The sequence below is a fragment of the Pseudopodoces humilis genome, chromosome 16 (genome assembly GCF_049639895.1).
Source record: "Pseudopodoces humilis isolate 2021_Gansu_Grassland_sample_001 chromosome 16, ASM4963989v1, whole genome shotgun sequence".
Lineage (NCBI taxonomy): Eukaryota > Metazoa > Chordata > Aves > Passeriformes > Paridae > Pseudopodoces > Pseudopodoces humilis.
The window spans coordinates 18,091,975-18,112,373 of NC_142215.1; the positions used below are offsets into that span (position 1 = coordinate 18,091,975).

Genomic DNA, 20,399 nt, shown 5'->3' on the forward strand with positions numbered 1-20,399 from the left:
AGTAACAGATCCTTACTGAAAAATATCTCTTTTTCTTTCCAAAAAATGTCCTCGTTATAATTTCTCTCTCCTGGTGGCACCCTCCTGTGTGGAAGAGCTTGGCCATGACATGGTGTAAGAGCAGGAAATTTCAATGCCCACAGTTGCGAGAGCAGAAAGGAGAGATAATTGCACTTCTTACAGCAGCTTTAACTTATCTTGGGGAAACTTTCCATGCTAATGAGGCCATTCTGTTCAGACATTCAGCAAGAGTTGAGAGGGCTGGTGCTGCTGCCAGCCCACGGTGGGTGCAGGCAGAGGGCAGGCAGGGGTGGGAAAAGCAGCCCAGGAAACCACCACCACCACAGTTCCAACCTCATCACTTTGCAGCTTACCGGGGCTCAGTTTTCCTGAGCTGGCTTTAATTTATTTCTCTTCAAGAACAAAAAATCCAACTACAGCAGCTATCGTCTGCTCCCTCCTCTTGCCTCTGGCAACATGCTAGTTTCAAGGCATCTCCTGGTAAAGCTGCACCTGCCATCTAATCCTAGGCCTCTGCAAAGGATTTTCTTTCTGCATTGGTGCCCACACCCATACAGGTCCCAGGCAGCCTGTGGCTGACACTGCCAGGGGCAGTTGGGGACAAGCCTCTGTGTTGATGAGTCCCAGCTGCTGAGCAGGATGCCTGGGCTGTGGCAGCTGGAGGCAGAGGTAGCAATTTGTGTACTCACCTGGAAAGGCAGACGTCCTCTCATCCCTTGCAGAGCTGCTGAGAAACCAGCTCCTGGCTCTTTTCCTAGGAATTTAACATCACCATACTCCAGCTACTAGGAGCAGATGCAAAATCCCCTCTCCCTTGGGTCCAGACAACCCCATATCAGGGGCAGAGGTAAGACAGTTCTTCAGGAGAGCCAGCTTCCAGGAAAAATGCTTGGAAGGTGGCAGTTGCAGCCAGATGGGATTGCATCTCTTGCTTTGAAGGGAACCATGGGACAGTGCCTGCAGTGATGCTCTGCTTTGGCACATCCCAGGCTGAGCTGCCAGCACCAGCCTCGCTCCTCATTGGCATGCCAAGCACATGCATCCCAGTGGCATGGGGCTGCTCTTCCTGCAATCTGTGAACCCAAGCAGCAGCACCAGGAAGGCTTGGAGAAGTAGAGTAAGAGTGGAGAACAGGAGGGAAGGGGGCCAAAAGCCACAGCTGAGCACAGCACCGCAGCTTAGGCTGCAGAGCCAAGGCTGGCAGTGTTGCTCCAGTTGCCTACACGACCTTGAGAGCCCTGAACAAGCTGCAGGCAGAAAGAGGAAAGCCTCCAGTGGCAGCTCCATGTGCTAACAGGGACAGGGGAAGTCAGGCAGGGGGCAGAGGGGTGGGTGCCATTTGGGATGTGCAACAGAGCACACCAGATGGACCAGGCTGCTTTTATCTCTGTCTCAGTCCCAAAAAGGCAGCTTACAACCCACACCTTCTTTGGACAGCATTTTGTGGGTCTTGAGTTTGTTCCCACAGGAGCACATGTGTAGGAAGAGGTGAACACCTCATGTCACTCCTCTGGGACCCAGCACAGGGCAGCAGGAGGGGGAGTAGGCTCTGCCTGTGCTCCCCAGAGGGAAGGGCAGCCAGCCCTGCTCTGCCAGGCAGGAGATGCTACCAACACACAGGCAGGCCCCCGAGATCACAACATGTGTACCTTGAGAGCTCAGAATAAATATTTAAAGGTGGAGGGAAAAAAAACTTGCTCGTCTCTGTGAGCAAGTTCTCTGTCTTTGCTCTGGGATTTGAGACAGAGACAGAAAAATGACAAAGACACAGGTTTCAGCAAATCATGGGCACATCAGAAGCGACGGCAAAGACGCTGGCTTTGCTGCAAGACAAATTCTCTCCCAGCCAGATGCCTGACAACCCCGACAGCCCTCAGGGACTGCAGGTCTGCGTTCCCTCAGACACACAGGGCTGCAATGAGCCCACCTTCTTACGCCTTACATCCAGCCAGGGATGGGAGCCAGGCTATTCCCCAAATCCCTTTCCAAACCAGTAAGAGCTGGTCCTGACCAGGGGGGACATGTGACCCCTCCTTGCCCTGTCCTGCGAGGATGTACAAGGTGATGGGCTCTGCATCAGTGTCGGACAAACGTTTCCAAATCCCTGTCCCCACAGCAGAGCTCTGCCCGAGGAGCAAACCCTCAGCTCTCTCAGTGCCTCACATGAGCAATGGCTGTGGGGAAGGATGGGAGGTGACAGCTCTGCTCAGCTCCCAACAGCCCCGTGCTGGGCCATCGCTCAGAGGCAGTGGCCAGAGCAGCCACAGAGAACGGGATGTTCTGTATCACAAGGCTGTCCTTAGGATGCTTTTATTTCCAGAGAGAGCTCATTAGCTCTGGTTGTGCAGGAGTTCATGGTTTTTTCTCCCTGTTACCAAGAGCTGGAAAACTCCACTGAATAACATTTCTGAGCATGGGTGGAACAAAGACAGGGCATGGTGGGGAGAGGAGCAACTAAACCAGAGATAATCAAAGCTATTGCTGCAGCCTCACATCACTTACAATCTCCGTCTCCTTTGGATTTCCCAGCTGGACTGGTCTCTGCTTGCTCAGCCCCACTCACCATTGCACCAGGGCTTGGCTCTGCTCGGCTCCAAGGGGGAAGAAGATGCCCAGGAGAGTTTGAGATGTCAGGGAACTGAGCTCAAGGCAGCCCACTGTATCAGATGGGATGCCAGGAGCTAAAGGGACTTGCAAATACACTAGGCAAGGAGGAAGGCTCTGTCTCTGGCACTGTCACAGGAAGGGTTTAATACAGGCACATCCTACCCAGGGATGCTCCAGCTGTGATGCCTTCCTGGGATCAGTCTGGAGCAGCCACCTCCTTACCAAGCCCTGGTGCTCCTCTCCCATCACCACATGGTTCAGCACATGCTGCGGGAGATGCAGCCGAGAAATCACCTACCAACAGCAGGAGATAAGCCACCTTCCCAGATATGATCACAAAGCCCCATTATCTCTTTAAACCTTATGCATTCACTTATCCATGCCAGATCTATTCCTCCTTATCTAAATTCTCCTCCTGTTCTTTCCCATCTCTCACCATGGTCTTAGAGCATCGCAGCCTCTCCTTGCTCAGAAGCAACGGAGACAGTGGGAGAGCCTGATGCCCCAGGCAGCCACTCACCACAGCTAATGGGATAGGCTCTGATTGACTGGCCTCAGTGATTGAAAGTTAATAAAATGTTAAAAGCAGCCCTATAAATCACCCATGCAGGAAGTGACCGGGACAGGAGGCCTAACGAGTTAGCAGAGGTTTTATTTAAAAGCCATTTGTCTGAGAAGTGCAACACAAAAAGTCAAATAGCTCTTAGGAAAACAGCAGTGATGGAGTTACTGGGAGGATTAGAGCTGGCTGGATATTTACAGCCTGAGGATGTCAGTCTTCCCAGTGCTAACTGGCCTCTGCATCCCAACAGATCCCAGCTCCAGGTAGGGAGCTCCCAAAGTGAACCAGGACAAGGCAGATCACAGCTCTGACTTGTACTTTTAGCTCTCTGGGTCCACTCTGACTTTCTCACAGACCTCTCAAAACAAGTCTCGTGCCCACATCCATCCTGTGACAAGCTGGTAGCATCGTTATCTTCCTCCAGGCCCAGGTCCCCTGCCCTGGGAATCACACATGGAGAAGCTGCTATTCTCATATGCTACAGTACACAGCTGACATCTCTGTTTGCATGGAGAAGCTTGAAAACAAGAGGCCCCAAAAATCTCAAACTCCAAAACCACCCAAGAAATCAAGTTTTTGGTTTCTAATCCTGATTTCCACTCTTCAGCCATGAATACTGATTTTGCACCCATCAGGAAGGCAGCTGGACCACATCAGCCCTTGCTCACTCCCTACAAGCTGAGCTCTACTTTTTTAACTTTAAAAAAACCCTACTGCCAAGTGCAAGGAGCTGATGAGGGTGTTTCCCTGGGACAAGGACTTGACCCCCTCCCACATGCCCTCCCCCAGCCATTCCTTACTCTCCCATCGCAGGAAGCCCCCAGTACCCCAAAGGCCTTTTACAGTCGGAAGGAAAGGCAGCTCATGCTTGGGAAGCCTCCAGAGCTTCCTCATTAAGAGGAAAATTATAGACAATTATCCTCAGAAGTACATCAGGGAAGCAGAGGCAGTCACAAGGCACCAGTCCCACCCAAGCCTGGCTCCTTGCAGCCCAGAGTAGTTTCTAAAACTATGAGCAAATTCCAATGGGATACAGTCTGCAAGCAACAGGTTTCACCAGCAGCTACCCCACCTTCAAAATCACCTTTTAATTGCAAGAGAAGTTCTCATCCCCAAGCCAGCACCTTTCCTCCCAGCAAGATGAGGGGGAAAGGAGTAGGTAGGAGATGCAATGACACAAGCAACAACCTAATTTCACTTGAATTTACCAAGTGAAATTTGATTGCCTTTGCTTTTTCACAGAAATCCTTACCTTGGGAGGAATGCAGGAGGCTGGGTGCAGGCGCAGTCGGTTCTCCTTGCCAGCTATGAGCACCTTCCAGGGGAGCAGGGAAACCTAAGAGTGCTGGGGGGCTGTGGCTGGGAGGCTGCTCCGGCAGCTCTGCGGGCGGCTCATGGCTCCCAGGCACAGGAGGCTGTGGGTGGGAAGGCACAGAAGGTGTCAGTCTTGGAAATGTGGCCTCAAGCACACACCAAGTGAACCCAACCCCACAGAAAAGCTGGCTTGAAAGTTAGCTTAATATATTTAATAAAGCTTAAAAACTTAATATATTGATATTTTTCTGTATTGCTCTTATTTCCCCTCCTTCCCATCATCAAGGAGAGGAAACTAGATCTGGATACTAAGCAGATGTGGGTACCTGAAGAAGTCCAGCATCTCCGCGAGGAGCTCCTGCCAGGCACAGAGTGATTCTTGGGAGCAGTTTCCCAGAGGGTGCTTCTAGCATCACTAGTGGGGAAGGAGAGAAGGCACAAGCTCACCTGGGCAAGCAGCCCCTGGCCCGGGCTGATGCACACAACCATGAATATGCAAGGAAAGCACCTCACAGCTCAATAGGCCCAGCCAAGGGTCTCACAAGACAAGGAGAGCTCTCTCCATTGCTCACAAGTCAAGGGATTCCACTGGCAACTAGGAAATACTAAGAGAAAGTAGGTCCTTGACCCACTGATCTGATGTTATCAATGATGAGTGATAACTCCTCCCAAATTCCAAACTGAAAGGGAAGCAAGACCCTTTGCTGATGGAGGTGGTACATCCACCCATCCTCTCACCAGCTTCACCTTCACATGCAGCACTCTCCTCTCCAGCAAAAATTTGATTTAATACATTTATTTAGTCGTGAGGTCCCCAAGGCAGAACTCATATCCTCTTTTTGCGTCTCAAACAGTTTTGAGCAGTCAGTGTTTAACAAATTAATAATAATGTGATGGCACCTTGAAAAATAGAGTGTCCTGTCCTCAAAAAAGGGGCTACATTTCCCAATTACTCCAAAGGGCACTGCTTCAGACCTCGCTGAGCAAGTGGCATTTAGGCGCAGGCACCTTTTAATGGCAGTGATGTGATCCTGCTACGGCTGCAGTCACAGAATTGTTAGAGTTGAAAGGGACCTCTGGAGGTCATCTAGTCCAGGCCTCCTAATTAAAACAGACCCTTAAAAATTATTAAAAGCACCATTACACATTTCTCAAATGACAGTATTACTGAAAATACAATAAAATAATCCCCACCCCACCACGATGAAGGTAAACAACGCCGGGGCAGGGGTCAGGCACAACAGAGCGGAGCCCCCCGAGCCCGCAGGCCACGCCATCCCCACAGTGCCTGGGGCCCATGGGCAGCCAGGCCCAAACTTCGGGCAGTGGGGACCAAACCCATCCCCTCCATCTCCCACCCACCCACCGGCGACAGCAAAGGCCACCGCAGCCCCGGCGGAGCCTTCCCACCGGGAAGGGGAAGGGAGGGGAAAAGCGGCTGTGGGGGCGCTCGCCCATTCCCCCATCCCGCAGCCCACGGGAGCCACGCTGAGCTGTGGGCACGGTGTGGCGGTGTCCCTGTGCCACGCTGAGCTGTGGGCACGGTGTGGCGGTGTCCCTGTGCCACGCTGAGCTGTGGGCACGGTGTGGCGGTGTCCCTGTGCCACGCTGAGCTGTGGGCACGGTGTGGCGGTGTCCCTGTGCCACGCTGAGCTGTGGGCACGGTGTGGCGGTGTCCCTGTGCCACGCTGAGCTGTGGGCACGGTGTGGCGGTGTCCCTGTGCCACGCTGAGCTGTGGGCACGGTGTGGCGGTGTCCCTGTGCCCACGGGCTGGCCCTCACAGCCACCCGCACCATCCGCCATGGGGGGCAGCTGTGGCCCATCTCCACCTGGCTCCACACTGCACAGCATGAGGGCAGGGGACAGAAGGGGTGCAAGCAAGTTAAAAAAAATACCTCTTAGCTCAGGTATTTTTTAGCAGCCGTGCCCTACCCGAGATCTGCCATCCTACCCCAAGTTGCCAGCTAAGCTCAACATCTCTCTGTCATGAAAAGTATTCATGAGGTTTGCGTGGAGGCTGGCAAATATTTGCCAAGGATTCTTCCAAATCTCCAAGCCCACCATGAGCTCGCTGCAAATTTGTTTGCTGATCGTGGTCCTTGCACTAATTTGCAAATGGAGAGCAAAGAAAAAGGCAGTGTACAGTGTAAGGGAAGACGAGCAAGCAGGATCCTATTCCATGGGGAAGGCAACCCCAGCGGCCCTAATGAGGTCTCATTAATTAACACATGCAGCACTGGTGCAACACCCAGCTCCTGATGCTGACTGTGCCTAGGGAAGTGATCTCTCAGTGCAGGCAGCACCAGGGAGTGGGAGGATGCTGCTGGGAATGACAACAGCAGCACCTGCAGGGTGTAAGGCCAGTGGTAGCCCCAGTCTGACCTGTCTGTGTGGCAAGTTGCAAAGAGATGCTGGGAAAGCATCTTCTCCCCTTCCCTGCTCCCTCCCCAAAGTGGTTTTAATCAGAGTTTCTCCTGTGGCTTCTCCTCTGATTTTGGCACCTCACCAAGTTCCAGCCCAGGCCAAGCACATTGCTAATTAGCTGCACTAATTAATCACCGTTTCCATTGTTTATTCTTTTGTTCTCACACAAATGCCCATGCTGCCTGGTGTGGTGAGCTGCCATGGCATTCATGGAGCACCAGGACAGCTGGTGGAGCTGACCCCGGAGAATGTGGGTCATTAGCTGCTGGGCTCCCAGCTAGAGATCAGAACAGAACCCATCCCTGGTCCTACTGGGAAGTGAGTTAAAAGCCAAAGCCATCAATTCTGGCCTGAAACAGTACAAGATTCACAACCCCTCTCACTGTTCCAGCCTGGAATTGTTCATGCAATCCGCACAGCTCAGACCATATTTCTAAAACTTCCAGGAGGCCAGGAGCTGCTGGTGGGTCATTTAGTCCATTCCCCTTTTGGGAACTGGGATTTACTGTGCCTAAAGCATGCCCAGTCATCAAGCCTGGCCTCCAACATCTCCAGCAAAGCCAATTCTACAGCCTCCCTTGGCTTCCTGAGGGTGCTGCCACCACTGTTGGGGCACAGAGTGTGCTGCATATCACTTACCACCATCCTTGATCCCTCCTGCAGCCATCAGTGCCACAGCCTATTCTTCCTCTCTCCAGCTGTGGGGATGGCTGACTGGCTGTCACTCCATCAGATGCCCCCGGGGAGACACCCTACACTTGCTCCCACGAGTGGGCATGGCAGCTGGAGTTGGCACACAGCCCTAGCACAGAGGCAGCCATCCATCCACCTCTCCCCTGGCTAATCCAACCAAAATCCTGCCTTTGTGCGCATCACATCCACTGCCTAAGCATTAGGCACCCGCCGATCCCAAGCTAATCTCTGGAAAGCTCCCTCACCCAGGGGGGTTCCCCTTCCCTGGGCAGCCCTGGCACCCCAGAGGCATGGGGGGACAGGAGAACATGCCAGCTGTGACTCTTTGCCAGCACTGGCATGATGTGCTGGGAATGAACCAAACAACCACTCTGCTGGCTCCCTCTTGACAGGGATTTTTTTTTTTAACCAGGTATTTTTGGAGAAAAAAAAAAAAAGACACCAAGGGAAGAAAAAAGAGCTGTAAGTCCAAGGGATCCTGTGTTGTTAAATACAGAGAAATCCAAGTCTGAAACCCAACAGAGGCCAAGGTTTCCGGGCTTTGACACAGCTGACAAGCTAGAGCACAATGAGAAAATACGCACACAGAAATAGCCAGGCAGGATAAAGGATTTACTGCTCCTTTCACAGAAAACAAAAGAATAGGCTTAAACACTCCATTTAGGAGTGGTAAAAAAAAAAAAAAAAAAAGATAAAAAACAGATCTGCATGAAGAATATTTGAGTACAGGATTACCAGGAGGTGAAGGAAAACTAGATCCTGTCCTGTGTGCAGCAGGGCAGCAGAATCCCCAGGGACCCTCTCCCCTGGACCAGCAGCATTTTGCAGTGAGCACACACACAAAACACCAGGTCTCACCTCAGAGCCACCCAGTCAGTTCCCTTGTGCCCTGGGTCAGAGCATCCCACCACAGCCCACATCCCAGGACAGCCAGCTGTCATGCCAACATCTGCATGGTCTCACCTCTGGAGCATTTCTCCTGGGCTGATTCTGGCTGGAGGATTCCCTCTTCACTCAAATCCCTCTCCGGGGTCCACTTCACCAGTGCCAACCACCACTGCTAATAAGGCTGGGGCTCCCCGCATTTCAGACAGGCTTTTCCATGACAGGAAGGCTGCAGGCTCTTGGTTGCCCTCCTGTTCATTTGGAAGTCATCTCAGAATACCTCTTGAGACCTCAGCTGAGGAGGCCTGATGGAAAGAGAGCTAGGGCTGGCAGAGGCTTTGGAAACAGCTTCCTCCCATCATCTCTCCAGACCTGTCCTTATTGAAGAGGGAAGTTTTCAGTTCCCTCTAAGTTTCCTCTAACTTGTGATGAAAGAGAAACTCTTTGGAGAACAGACAGGAACCCAGTTTCCCTGATGAAAGTACCACAGTGAGATTTTTTGGGTTTCTTTTCTTTGGAGTAGCACCAGCCAGAACAGAGCTTTGCAAACAGGCAGGCAGGTCTTACCCTTTCCATGGCAGCAGATCAAGTCTCCCAGCTGGAAACCAGGACAGAACCCACCCCTGGTCCTACTGGGAAGTGAGTTAAAAGTCAAAGGCATCAATTCTGGCCTGAAACAGCATGAGATTCACAAACCCACTCACTCCATCAGCTTGGAATTGCTCATGCCAGAGTAGCTCAGACTGTCTGTGTGAAACTCCCAGGAGGCCAGGGGCTACTGGTGGGCTATTTAGTCCATTCTCCCTTTGGAAACTGGGATTTACTGTGCCTAAAGCATGCCCAATGGCTACGGTCAAGCCTGGCCTCCAACATCTCCAGCAAAGCCAATTCTACAACCTTCCTTGGCAGCTTACAAGCTGCTGAATTGCCCTGATAGTTATGCATTGAGGGTTTTTTTTGTAAAAAGCAGCTGATTTCTCAGCAGCAACAAATACTTGGGAAAGCTTTCTCTCTGGCAAACTCTTTCTATTGTTCATCTCTTTCACATAAAACGTTCCTAATGAAGAGGGAAAGCAGGATCTTGGCTTCTTTCAAAACAATCTGAAATATTATATTAAAAACATGCACTGAGTGTTGACATATTTAGTACATTGCTTTATAAAGTAAATTGCCCGAGCTCATTCAGCGCTTGACACCATTAAGACAACACAGAACTTCATGACTGGGAGGATACCACTGCAAGAAGTGCCACTCTGGGGAGCTGTGGAGCACCTCAGAGCAGCCAGATGGCCTTGACTCCATCCTAGTGAGAAGTGGAAGCCACCAGCATCATCTCCTAAGAGAGGGATGCACAAGCACCACTCAATATGCTTATGTGACAACTACAGTTTCAGACCTTGAATCCTCCCCACCCAAACCCTCAGCTCTTCATATAGGCATCTCCAAATATTCAAGGCTGGGAAGACATGGTATGTACCAGGCTCTCACAGCAATGGATCTGTGCTGTAGGAGCAAAGCTCAATTTCTCCCTCAACACATCAAGCCAAATCCCTTGGAAGTAGGAAACTGGCTGTGGTGGCTGGCCAGGTTTCTCTCCACACCTGGCATAGGCAGGGTCCTTACAGAGCCCACTCCTCTCCTGCAGTGTCTTTGAAGTGCTCCTCGCTCTGCTGCAATAGGATTTTTCAGACATTAAACTGATGCTCAGCAAACGAACAGACATAGAGAAAGCTTTCATTACAAGGCTGGTTCATGTCCAAGAGCAGCCCAGGGGCCGGCTAAGATAGGCAGCGATGCTTTAACAGCCTCTCGCCAGAGGCCAGTGTGAGCTATGGCTCCCTGTGGACTCCCAGTCCATGCCAGCTCCACACTCACTTTGCAGGAGCAGGGCAGGAGAAATGAGCAGGTTTTATGGCACACTGGCTCTCCTCCAGGGACCAAAAGCTTTGATGCTGACAAAGCCACTGCATCCTCTCCTGCTGTGAGGGGGCCCAGACAAGACATTTCTGGGTGCTTCTGGAGATGCTGCTGTCCTCACTAGGGACATCTCAGAGATGATGATGATCCCTACCTGCTGTGAGTGGTGGTCCTGGGGGGATCACATCTTCCCCTTCAAGCACCTTAGGAGATCAGCACCTTAGGGGGTGCGAGCACAGGTCAAGGAACACTGCAGCCATAGTGTGCATGGAGGATGTTCTGGTTCGTTTACCTGTGACCTAACTCCATCTGCAGTGTGGGCAGCTGACACAAGGGCCTGGTTCCCCAGGAGAGGTTGGTGCAGAACCAAAGACAACTGCTGCCCCATGCCAGAGTGACTCTAAAAGCCCTCAGGCAGGGCACAAACCCTTGGAAAACCTGGTATGCCTCAACCTCCTTTAATTTTGGATCCCAAACCCTCCAGGAGGGTCCAGCAACCCCTCATGACTTCTACCATCTCCAGCTCCCTTGAGCTTACCAGCAGCAGTGAGCGGACAGGCTCCCTGCAGCAAGATCCACTGAGCACAAGGCATCACAACAGATCAGAGAGACCTGGAGCTCCTCCTCATTTATATTCCCCTCCAGCCACAGCCTTCAACATGGCTAAGGAAGGCGAGGCAAGACAAGGCCTACAGAGAATGCCTAAAGATTATTTCTCTCGGATTCCAATTTATTTTCCATCATTAATGTGTTTGAAAGCCCAACACGTCCTGCGGACAGAAAGAGCATTTAAATGTGTGCGTGGTGGAGCTGCAAAACCGTGGTGAACACGTGCCTGGCACAGGTACCCATCCCACCGTGGAGATCAGCATGGCCAAGGGAAGGGCTTTGCTGCCAGTGAGCATCACCCTTGCTCAGCAGAAGCTGTGGTAGAAGCCATCTTTTCCCCCCAGAGAGGTCCCCACCATGCACCATTTGAGCCCAGAAAAGCGAGAGCTTCATTCGGGAAAGCGAAGTTTTTCCTCCACCAGCCCCAGTGCTGAGCACTGCACAGTGGCAGAGAAAAGGCAGGGCTGGGGGAGAGTGACTTGCATGAAGGATGAGAGGAGCTGGAGTCTTCCGTAATGGAGAGAAAATTGCTTTCGCCAACTATCTGCAGTTTTAAAGCAATTACATTTGGGGGGAAGCCGAGAGCATGTCTGAGCGCTACGCGCGTGGCCGGCATGTTTTGAAATACAAGAACCAAGTCAGGAAAAAATAGAAAAAGAAAATGCCATTTAAAAAAAAAATATTTGATGCAGTAGGCACTGAGAGGATAAAGTATTTATAACTCAGGGAGGGGACAGATACTGGAAGCAGCCAGACATCCCAGCAATGGGACAACTGAGAAGAGGTGGGGCAGTTTGCTCCTATCAGTGGCTGCCTTCCCCCTGAGAATGGGAAATCTTCCTTGGGAAGCTCTGAAAACACAGCAGCTGAGCACAGCCTGGTCCAGCAGAAATAAATAGAGTTTGTTCTAATTAAAACACTGATCACCCTCCGTTTCATCTGCTCCTGCAGTAGGGACAGTAACAAAAGTCACTGCAGTGACATCAGGGTCAGGTCTCCATGGGCTGCGAATGTGCTGCTCTCAGCCAAAACATGGAGCTGCCTTAATACTTCCCCTGACAGACCTGCAGGCTGACCCAAAACCCAGTAAGTACCCAGCAGCTACCGGTTAAAGCCTTTTCAGAACCAGATTCAGACCAGGAGGCAACAGCTTGATTTGGCCACAGATGAGAAGCTCCTTCAAGCTGTAAGAAATACTCCTGATCTTCCCGGCAAGCCGTCACCTTTCACCACCATCCTTCTCCTCTAATCTGCTGGAATTAGGAAGGATCCCAGGCCATAAGCACATCTCCTCTAATGACCAAGGTGGCAGGGCCCAAGCTGCCCTGATCCTCAGAGCTGCTGCACTGACTGCTGCTGGCACTGCTCAGATATCCAATTTATCAGGAGGATGTCCCTTTTGCTTTCTGGCCACGCGCCTTCCCCTTGTCTTTATCTGCTCTGGGGACAAGTGTGGGAAGCGGAGAAGTGGCATCCAGGGCTGCTGGTGACAGAGTCCCTTTTCAAAGGATGTTGTTCAGCTGTTATTACCAACTCTCACCAAGTGGAATTGAGACATGAAGTAGATTTGTGCCCAAGATAATGGCGTTTATTAGACAAGCTATTGAGGAGAAAACAAAAGCTAACAGTGGAGAGCCACTAAGAGCAATGCCTAAAGAGAATCCATCACGAATACAAAGAGAAGAAGTGCTAATAGTTAGTGCTTTCCATCAATGATTTGAAACCTCATGCAGTCTGTTAACTACTCCAGGAGAGGGAAAGTTAGTGTCACCCAGCAAGAGATGACAAACAGCACCAAGGCGTCCAAGCCCTCAAACAAAGCAGTATCTAACCCCTTCTGCTCTGGGCAGATGTGGCTGAGCATCTCTGCCTCAGGGTGGCAGCCCTTGGATCTCCCATCACCCTTCTCCTCACCTATATCAGCATCATGTAACACCTATGTTTTATGCTCCCAATGCACACAAGGATGCTCCAGAGCAAGGATCCCAGGATAACTGCACCCCACATCCTGACCTTGTCAAGATAGCAAGGAAGAAAAATTCCAGCTCTGCACCCCTCTGCAGCAACCAGGCCCCTTTTGGTAAAGCTCCGTGAGAGATGCCATGGGTCCGTCTAGAGACCATCCCCTTCCCTTCTTTCCTCACCAAAGGAGACATGCTCCTGCAAAACCTTCTAATAAAAAAAAAAATGCATTTTTAATGGGAATGAAAGTCTTCATAGGATCTTCACTGGAATGCTGGTTCACTGCCAGCCTACCCAAGCCCCTGGTGACATTAGCTGGAACCTGGCACAACGCTCACACCCTGAGGCACAGCTGAGATCTTTGGGAAAACACAACAGAGATCATGGCTGCTAAACAACAGCTTGTCTGGATCCTTGATGATTTCTGCTTTCCAATTTCCAGCCCAGACAAACAATATAGGAAGCCCCCAAATCCCCAGCTTTGAGGCCAGCTCAAAGAGATCACCAATTTCACACCCAGACTTCTTCATCCCGACCCTCCTCTCCTTTGCACAAGGGCCAGGCTGGGGCAGCAGCACAGGGTGATGTGGAGGAGGGTAAGCCAGGCAAAAGTATGAGGGCATCCATGCAGCCCAGAAGCTCCTGAGAAATTTATTGCTTGTGACACGCTGTCAAAGCGAGGCACGTCTCATTAGTCAGAACCAAAGCAAATGAGAGGGCTCCTTAGCCAATTAAAAATTAAATAAATAAGGAAGGGATGCTCCATGGGGCTCATCACCTCCCCTTTGGCCCTGCTAGCGAGTGGGAAACCCAAGGCAAGATGTAACACAAGTCTGATTCACAGCTTCTCCCCTTCTCAAGATGGTGAATTCCCCACTTCCAGTGAGCAGCAGCAGCTGGGAGCAGCCAACGACCAGGACAGCCTGGCTGGATCTGGCACAGCCAGATGGAAAACAACAAGCTTGAGGAGCCACACCTGACATTCAGGGAGCTGGAAAAGGAAAGACTTCCCTTCACAGCCCCTGGAGCATTTTGTTTCCCAGCTCTTGAAATGGAGTTCATTGACTCCTCTAAGTGTCATTCTCTGCTAAAAAATTCTATTTTTAACAGCTTTTCTTTTTAAAATGACATGGGTTTCCTTTGAGGGTTAAGCTGAGCAGGCACATGACTTTTTCTTGTTGTTTTTTCTTTGTTTTTTCCCTCCAAGATTTATCAGCCGTTGGAGCAGAGGGCATTACAACTCTTCTCCAGCTTGGCAGCAACAACAGCCCTCTGGAGTTTTACACTGTCGTCCACCATGCCCACATCCTTGCAGAACTGAGGAGCAGGAGAGCCCATCCCAGACCCCCAAACACAGATGAAGGGACCATTTTGAGCATGCACTTAGAGGCAAAGTTCAGTTTCCCCATCACAAGCCAGCTTGAAATTTTACAACAGCACAGAAGTGCCTATTAGCAGCAAACATCCCAGCTCACTACATTCCAAATGGGTGCTGGAGGAACCTGGAAGCTGCAGAGAGACCCATGGGTGTTGGATGGATTGGTGGGGGCACCTGAGCAAAAAGCAGGTCTCACCTCCCAGGGAAGGCACCCTGAGAAGAGCCCTCTCTCCTCCACCCATACACGACCCAGTGAGGGAGGGAGTGACCCCAGGGCCAAAGGATGCCATGCCCAGGAGAGACCCCTGCCCAGGCCACACAGGGGCACTCCCTCTTCCCACAATGATCCCAAAATGCGCCCCTTAAAAAACAGCACAGACCTGAAACATGAGCCCAGCAGCATTTCCCAAATCAAACAATAAACAAGGAGCTGTTCGTTGCAGGTTTCCCTTACGCTGCAGGTCCTGATTAATACCCACAGTAAACACAAAGAAAAAACCCACCCTAAGGGGAATGCTGTCTGTTTAAAGGCACAAATGGATGCTAAAAGTAGACAAAGAAGCTGAGCGGAAGCATGGCAGGTTTGGGAACAGGAGGGGAGTGGCGAGAAGCCCACGGGCTCTCGTGCAGGAGGGAAGAGCAATGGGAATTCTGCCAGCCATGCCCAGCAGCCCCTAACCCGTGGAGCCATCCTATAGTCCTTGCAGGGTCAGTCACCCTGGCAGGAGGGGGCATCCCGTCACCACTACCAAAACATCCCAGCCCAAACAAGCTCTTCCTTCCTAGTGGTCCCCGAGACTAGGCAAGTTGGTTTGGGCTCTCAGGACACAGTCAGCTCTGGGGGACCGGTCAAGCAGCAAAACAACACTTCCTCTTATGGAAAAGGGCCATGACCCTGGAACTAACCCCCAGTGCCCGGGAACTAACACTGCACAAGACTGGTTTAACGATAAATGGACATTTGAAGCTTAACAGCTCTTGCCAGCAGACTCCCCCTCTCTTCCCACTGATGCTGCTTCCTATACGGGGGCACACCCAGCTAATTAATTACAGAGCACAATCCAATCAGTCAGGCCATCCTACTGCAGTTAAAGGCATTTAAGAGATAATGCCATGAAACTCCAGATGGACTGGCCTGACCCCAGACTCTGACACCGCTGGGGTGCTCAGGCAATGCTGTCGCTCCAGCTGATGTCCCAGGTCCAAATACGCTGGGAAAAAGCCTTCAGCCTTGCAGTGCTCCCTGTGGGTTGGGTTTCTGAGTCCCTGCTGACTTTACCAAGACATGGGCTGTCCTGGTCCACTGGCCCTTTGCCCCAGGGCAACCTGGGCTCACTGCTGCCCGCGGAGCACACACCAGCCCAGCTCAACACAGGCACCAGTGAGGGAGATGCAACCTGCCCTACTTCTGGCTCTGAATTTGCTTTCAGTGTGGCAGGAAGACAGATCTGAAGGCCAGATGCCAGCCCATCATCTCCCCACTGCTGCTACACACACCACACACAGTCAGCTTCAGCAGTGGCTGCCTCAGGGTATCATGCTGATGCCGATGTGCCAGGACAGCCTGATCCCTTCACACCTCACCATACAACTCCACTTTACCTCCCCACCATGCCAAGTACAGAGAGAGGACTGCCCCTGCTCACCAGCAGCAGGGACTGGCCTCACTGGGGAGGGGCTTTGGTGGCAAGTGGATGTGGGGAGTGGCTAAAGTGATGGGATCCTGTACGACCAGCCCCTTTACTGTTATTACTGTTGGCACTGATGTGCTGATCTGCAGATAGGATGTTCTCAGCTTTGCAGGGATGGCCTAAATCTCCTCCCTGGGCTAAAAGTGTGGCTGTTCTCCCTTCTCAGCACTTCAGTTATTGGTTGAAGTTATCAGACCCCTTTGACAAAGGTGGGGGCTTGGATTAGCTCAGGCCATTTGGTCCTGAATGAGCCACTGCCCTTTGCAGAGCCCCAGCAAGAGGCTCATTCAGTGGGTGTCCTCCATACCACAAGCAGCTTTTGTTCCTTCATCACACCCATCTGAAGCCCAACCCCATCCACGTACAGCTGGGATCCCTGCTGATAGCCAAGCTGCTCAATGTAAAGGTATTAAAAGAAAACCCATGGTGCCAAATCCTCCCAGGGACTCAGTGTGGTTATGCTGCTCCGTGCTAGCTACGTCCCAGCCCTGATGTTTGATGATGAAAGTGGCTGATTCTGTGTTTACTGATCCTACCCTTGGTTAGTTTTGCCTACCCAGGGTGAGGATAAGCTCTTGGATTTGCAAACATTTTGAGGATTGTCGTTTTATTTTTTTTTTTCTCCTTATTGTGTGTGCAAGCATCAAAAGCTCTTACACCTTGATCCAAAGCCCAAAGTCAAGGCAACGGGATAGATATCTAGTCTAAATATATTCTGTCACAGGTGGCACCAAAAGATTGTTGGAACTGAAATGAGTGAGGGTTCTGCTCTAACTTGGTCCAGCCAATCTCCCAGATGCTTGACCTCCAAGGAGAAGTGAGGAGGAGCCTCCTCTCCTCAATCTCACCTCCAAAATGCCTTTGTCAGAGATTCAATCACAGTTAGCTATGACAAAGGACAGAAAGCCTCCTCTCAGAGCTGCCCTTCCTCAAACCACCACCAGCCAGATACCCAGCACTCCTGCATCAGGGCCAGCAGCAGGAATACCCATAAGGTTTTCACCCAAGCAACAACCAACAAGTTTCACTAATGCAGATTTGCAAAAGAGGGATGTGACTCTGGCAGGACTGGAGCATAGCAAATGGCAGCATTCACCAAGCACAAGAGTCAAGGGGATGATGCCAAAATGACATTTAATAACTAGGTCTTCCTGAAAACACCATCTCAGCACAACTACAAAACTCACTGTGTTTACTGAATGTCCTCTCATAGTGTTAGAAAAAGACACCAGCAATTAGCGAAGGGGGCTAGAACACGATTGCTGTAGATGAGACAGGACCAACCCCAGACCTCTAACACCAACTGCTGTTCCATGCTTGTAGGAACTGCACGAGGGATGGCTTGTTGCACCCAGCACTGAAATGATGTACAGATAAATCATTATGATGGACCCTAAAACAAGGAACCTAACTACAATAGCACAACATCGTGACTTCACCAGAAAATCAGTATACCATGTCCCCTCCAGGGAGCCAGAAGAGATGGGGGCACTGTTTCTTTACAACATCTGTCCCATGGTCCCCTGGGAATGAGCACAGAGGAGAGCTCAGCATATCTGGATAAAAAAAATTTTAAAATAAAATAAAATAAAATAAAATAAAATAAAATAAAATAAAATAAAATAAAATAAGACATCCTCCTTCCTCATGCTGAGGTGTCATACACCAGGCTGATTACAGGGTCTGGACAGAGAGGTCTCATTTTGTGGTAGCAATATGGCCATTGTGGGATGCCACAGCTGGAGGAGGTTCTGCTTTCTGATCCAAATCTGGCTCCAGGGGCCAACAACCATGGCATGGATTGGACAGGAGATGAGACAGATGCTCCATGCATCCAGCACTGCAGCCCAGGCAAGGTAGAGACATCCCCCTGGGAGTCAAACGCCCATGCCACAGCTGTTTGGTGAGGGAAGGGGCTTTTCTCCATGGATTCAGAGAACTGAAATTCTTCAAATGCTTGAGAGCTCCTGTAACCGTTTCAGGGATTTTGGCAGGAGGAGGGAGGAAAAGCTGTTCCATAAGCCCTGAGGCCATTGCACCTCACCTGCCTAGGTGACAGCTTCAGATTGCCCTGGTTCTGGAGTAATTCACTTATTCTCAGCTCTCCAATGCCCCATAAAACAGAGCACATCTCCCAGTGGTCCTGCAAGGACTCTCATGGGAACCGACTGAAAAGCAGAGAAACCAAGGGAGACTGAAAACACATCAGCACCTAGCAGGTCGCAGGACATCATGGACTTGAGGCTGTGTTACCAGCCCAGAGCACCTGCTGTGCTCGAACAATGACCCAGAGAAAGTTCTTAGCCTTCGGCACCCGTCTTCCCCTCCCACAGCTGCAGCACCAGGATCGCTGCCGGAGTCTGCACCGTCCCATTTTCTGTACCCTGATATGAACCCTTCCAATTAAACCACTGAACTGTTCCCAGCTCAGCCTCCCATGCATGAAAACGTCCTGTTATTTTGCACCTGCCAAGAGCAGTGTCCCAGCAGATCTATCTTGAACTGACACTTGAGGATAATTAAACCTCTCCTCCGTTAGCAGCGCAGCAGATAAAAGGAGAGCCCTGGGGCCCTTGCGTCGCTGTTGTGGTGGGTTGCTCCTGTACAAGTCGAGGAACATGAGATGAGACTCAGTTTTTCAATAGAGACATGGGCAAGGGAGCAGGGGGCCAGCTTGGCAATTTGCCCTAATTTAGGAGAGGAGCAAGATGTAAGAAAAGCACGCAGGAAGCATCTGTCCTCTATCCGGGCAGATCTTCTGATGAACAGAGAGCTGGAAACAAAGTGTCTGGGATCAAATCGAACCCCTGTTGTTGCTAAACCTGGGGTATCATCTGTCGCGGAGCCAGCAGTCCCTAGGGAGCCAGCTGTGATGTTCCAGGCACTCTTGTCATCTTCTCTAGCTTTAGTCCGAGCAAGGACTGGCTCCCACTGCCCCCACCAGCACCATTGGGGGCCAGGTGCCCCACGGTATCAGCCCAAAGTTGGCCGGTTTCGGGGAGCAGGTGGCAAGATGGGAACCTGTCACCTCACTCCACGCTCTGCCTATCTCCCGAGCCAGCTGCCTGAGGTTGCTGCACGCATTCAACCTCAAAGCCGAGCTTCGATCGGGGCGGTTTTGAGGTTGGCACTGAGCATCTGCCATGGCTCCGAGCTGGGCCTCCAGCCCCTCTGGGCATTGGGGGTCCCGCGACCCTATCTCTGCCTGCCCCACGGAGCTCTTCGCGCCGGGGGAGCCCTTCACTCCGCGGGGGGACCCTGCCTTCATCTCAACCCCGCTGCGAGGGGATCGAGTCCTGCTTGCCGAGTGATGCGCTGCAGAGCCGCAGGTCTCCAGGGACCACGGGTGTCCCCCCTGCCTCCGGGGGGATGGATATTCTCCCCCGACAGAACCCCATTCCGGCGCCCCCGATCCCCTCCGCCGCCGTTACCTGCGCGGGCTGGGGCGGCGGCCGGGCGGGACGCGCCGCGCTGCAGCTGGGCTCGACTCCCCGGGGCTCGGCGCATCCTCCGCCGCTCGGGAGGGCTCGGCCGGGCTCCCTCGCCCCGCTCCCCGCCGCTCTCCGCCTTCCTCCGCGTTCCTCTCCCGCTCACCCGCATACCCCGGGGCTGGCGGCTAATGCCGGGCTCCGCTCGCCGCCGCGGCGCCGGCCACCTCCCGCAGCAGCCGCCGCCGAACCGAGGCGCCGCGCCCCCCGCCCGCCCCCGCCTCCTCCCCGCTCTCGGCCCCGGGATTGCTTTAAAGGGAGAGCGCCTGCACACAGGGAGCGCTGTTTGATATCCCCTCCAAGATGCACCGCACTCCCCGTAGCTCTCCATCACTCCCTGGGCGGCTGGGTGTGCCATGACGATGAGTCCCAGCAGCTGGACTCAGTGATGGCCCTGGTCCCCCCTGCAGAGCCCGTTTTAGCCAGCGCGTTTGTCTGCTCATCCAGAAAATTCTTATCCCACTGGCTGAGTTTGCTTTATCCCTTCCGAGGGCTGCAGGGAGTGGAGCCGCCAAGGGCTTGGCACACCAGACCCTATCCAGGAGAAAGCTGCGAACCCTTTCCTAAAGCTGACACCCTGCCACACTTCTGCTTCAGATATCATCAGATGTTTTCATTTTCTCCTGCCAATATTATCTTCATCATTATTCAAGCAGGAGCCAAGGCTGACAGGTCTGTGGGTTTTACTCAAAACTGGAATTCTCTTCACACAGTCACTTATCTCTTTGTTGCCGGAATGAAACAAGGTGTTTGGTGCGGTGTTATTTAGAGCATCCCGCAGTGTGAGTGCATCCCTGCCCCGAGCAATGTACAGCCGCACAGTGAGGGCAGGAGCCGGGGGCAGGAG

General features: G+C 52.0%; 1 protein-coding gene across 2 annotated transcripts in view; it reads right to left on the reverse strand.

Annotated features, from left to right (window-relative positions):
* Positions 1 to 19,639, reverse strand: part of LINGO1 (leucine rich repeat and Ig domain containing 1) — a 153,077-nt gene extending 133,438 nt beyond the window's left edge. For both annotated transcript variants that reach the window (XM_088063349.1, XM_088063347.1), the window contains exons 1-2: positions 19,496 to 19,639; positions 4,443 to 4,605 (exon numbers count right to left, since the gene is read on the reverse strand). The gene's annotated coding sequence lies outside the window, so the exon portion shown is untranslated. The remainder of the gene's footprint in view (positions 1 to 4,442; positions 4,606 to 19,495) is intronic.
* Positions 19,640 to 20,399: the final 760 nt, after the last annotated feature.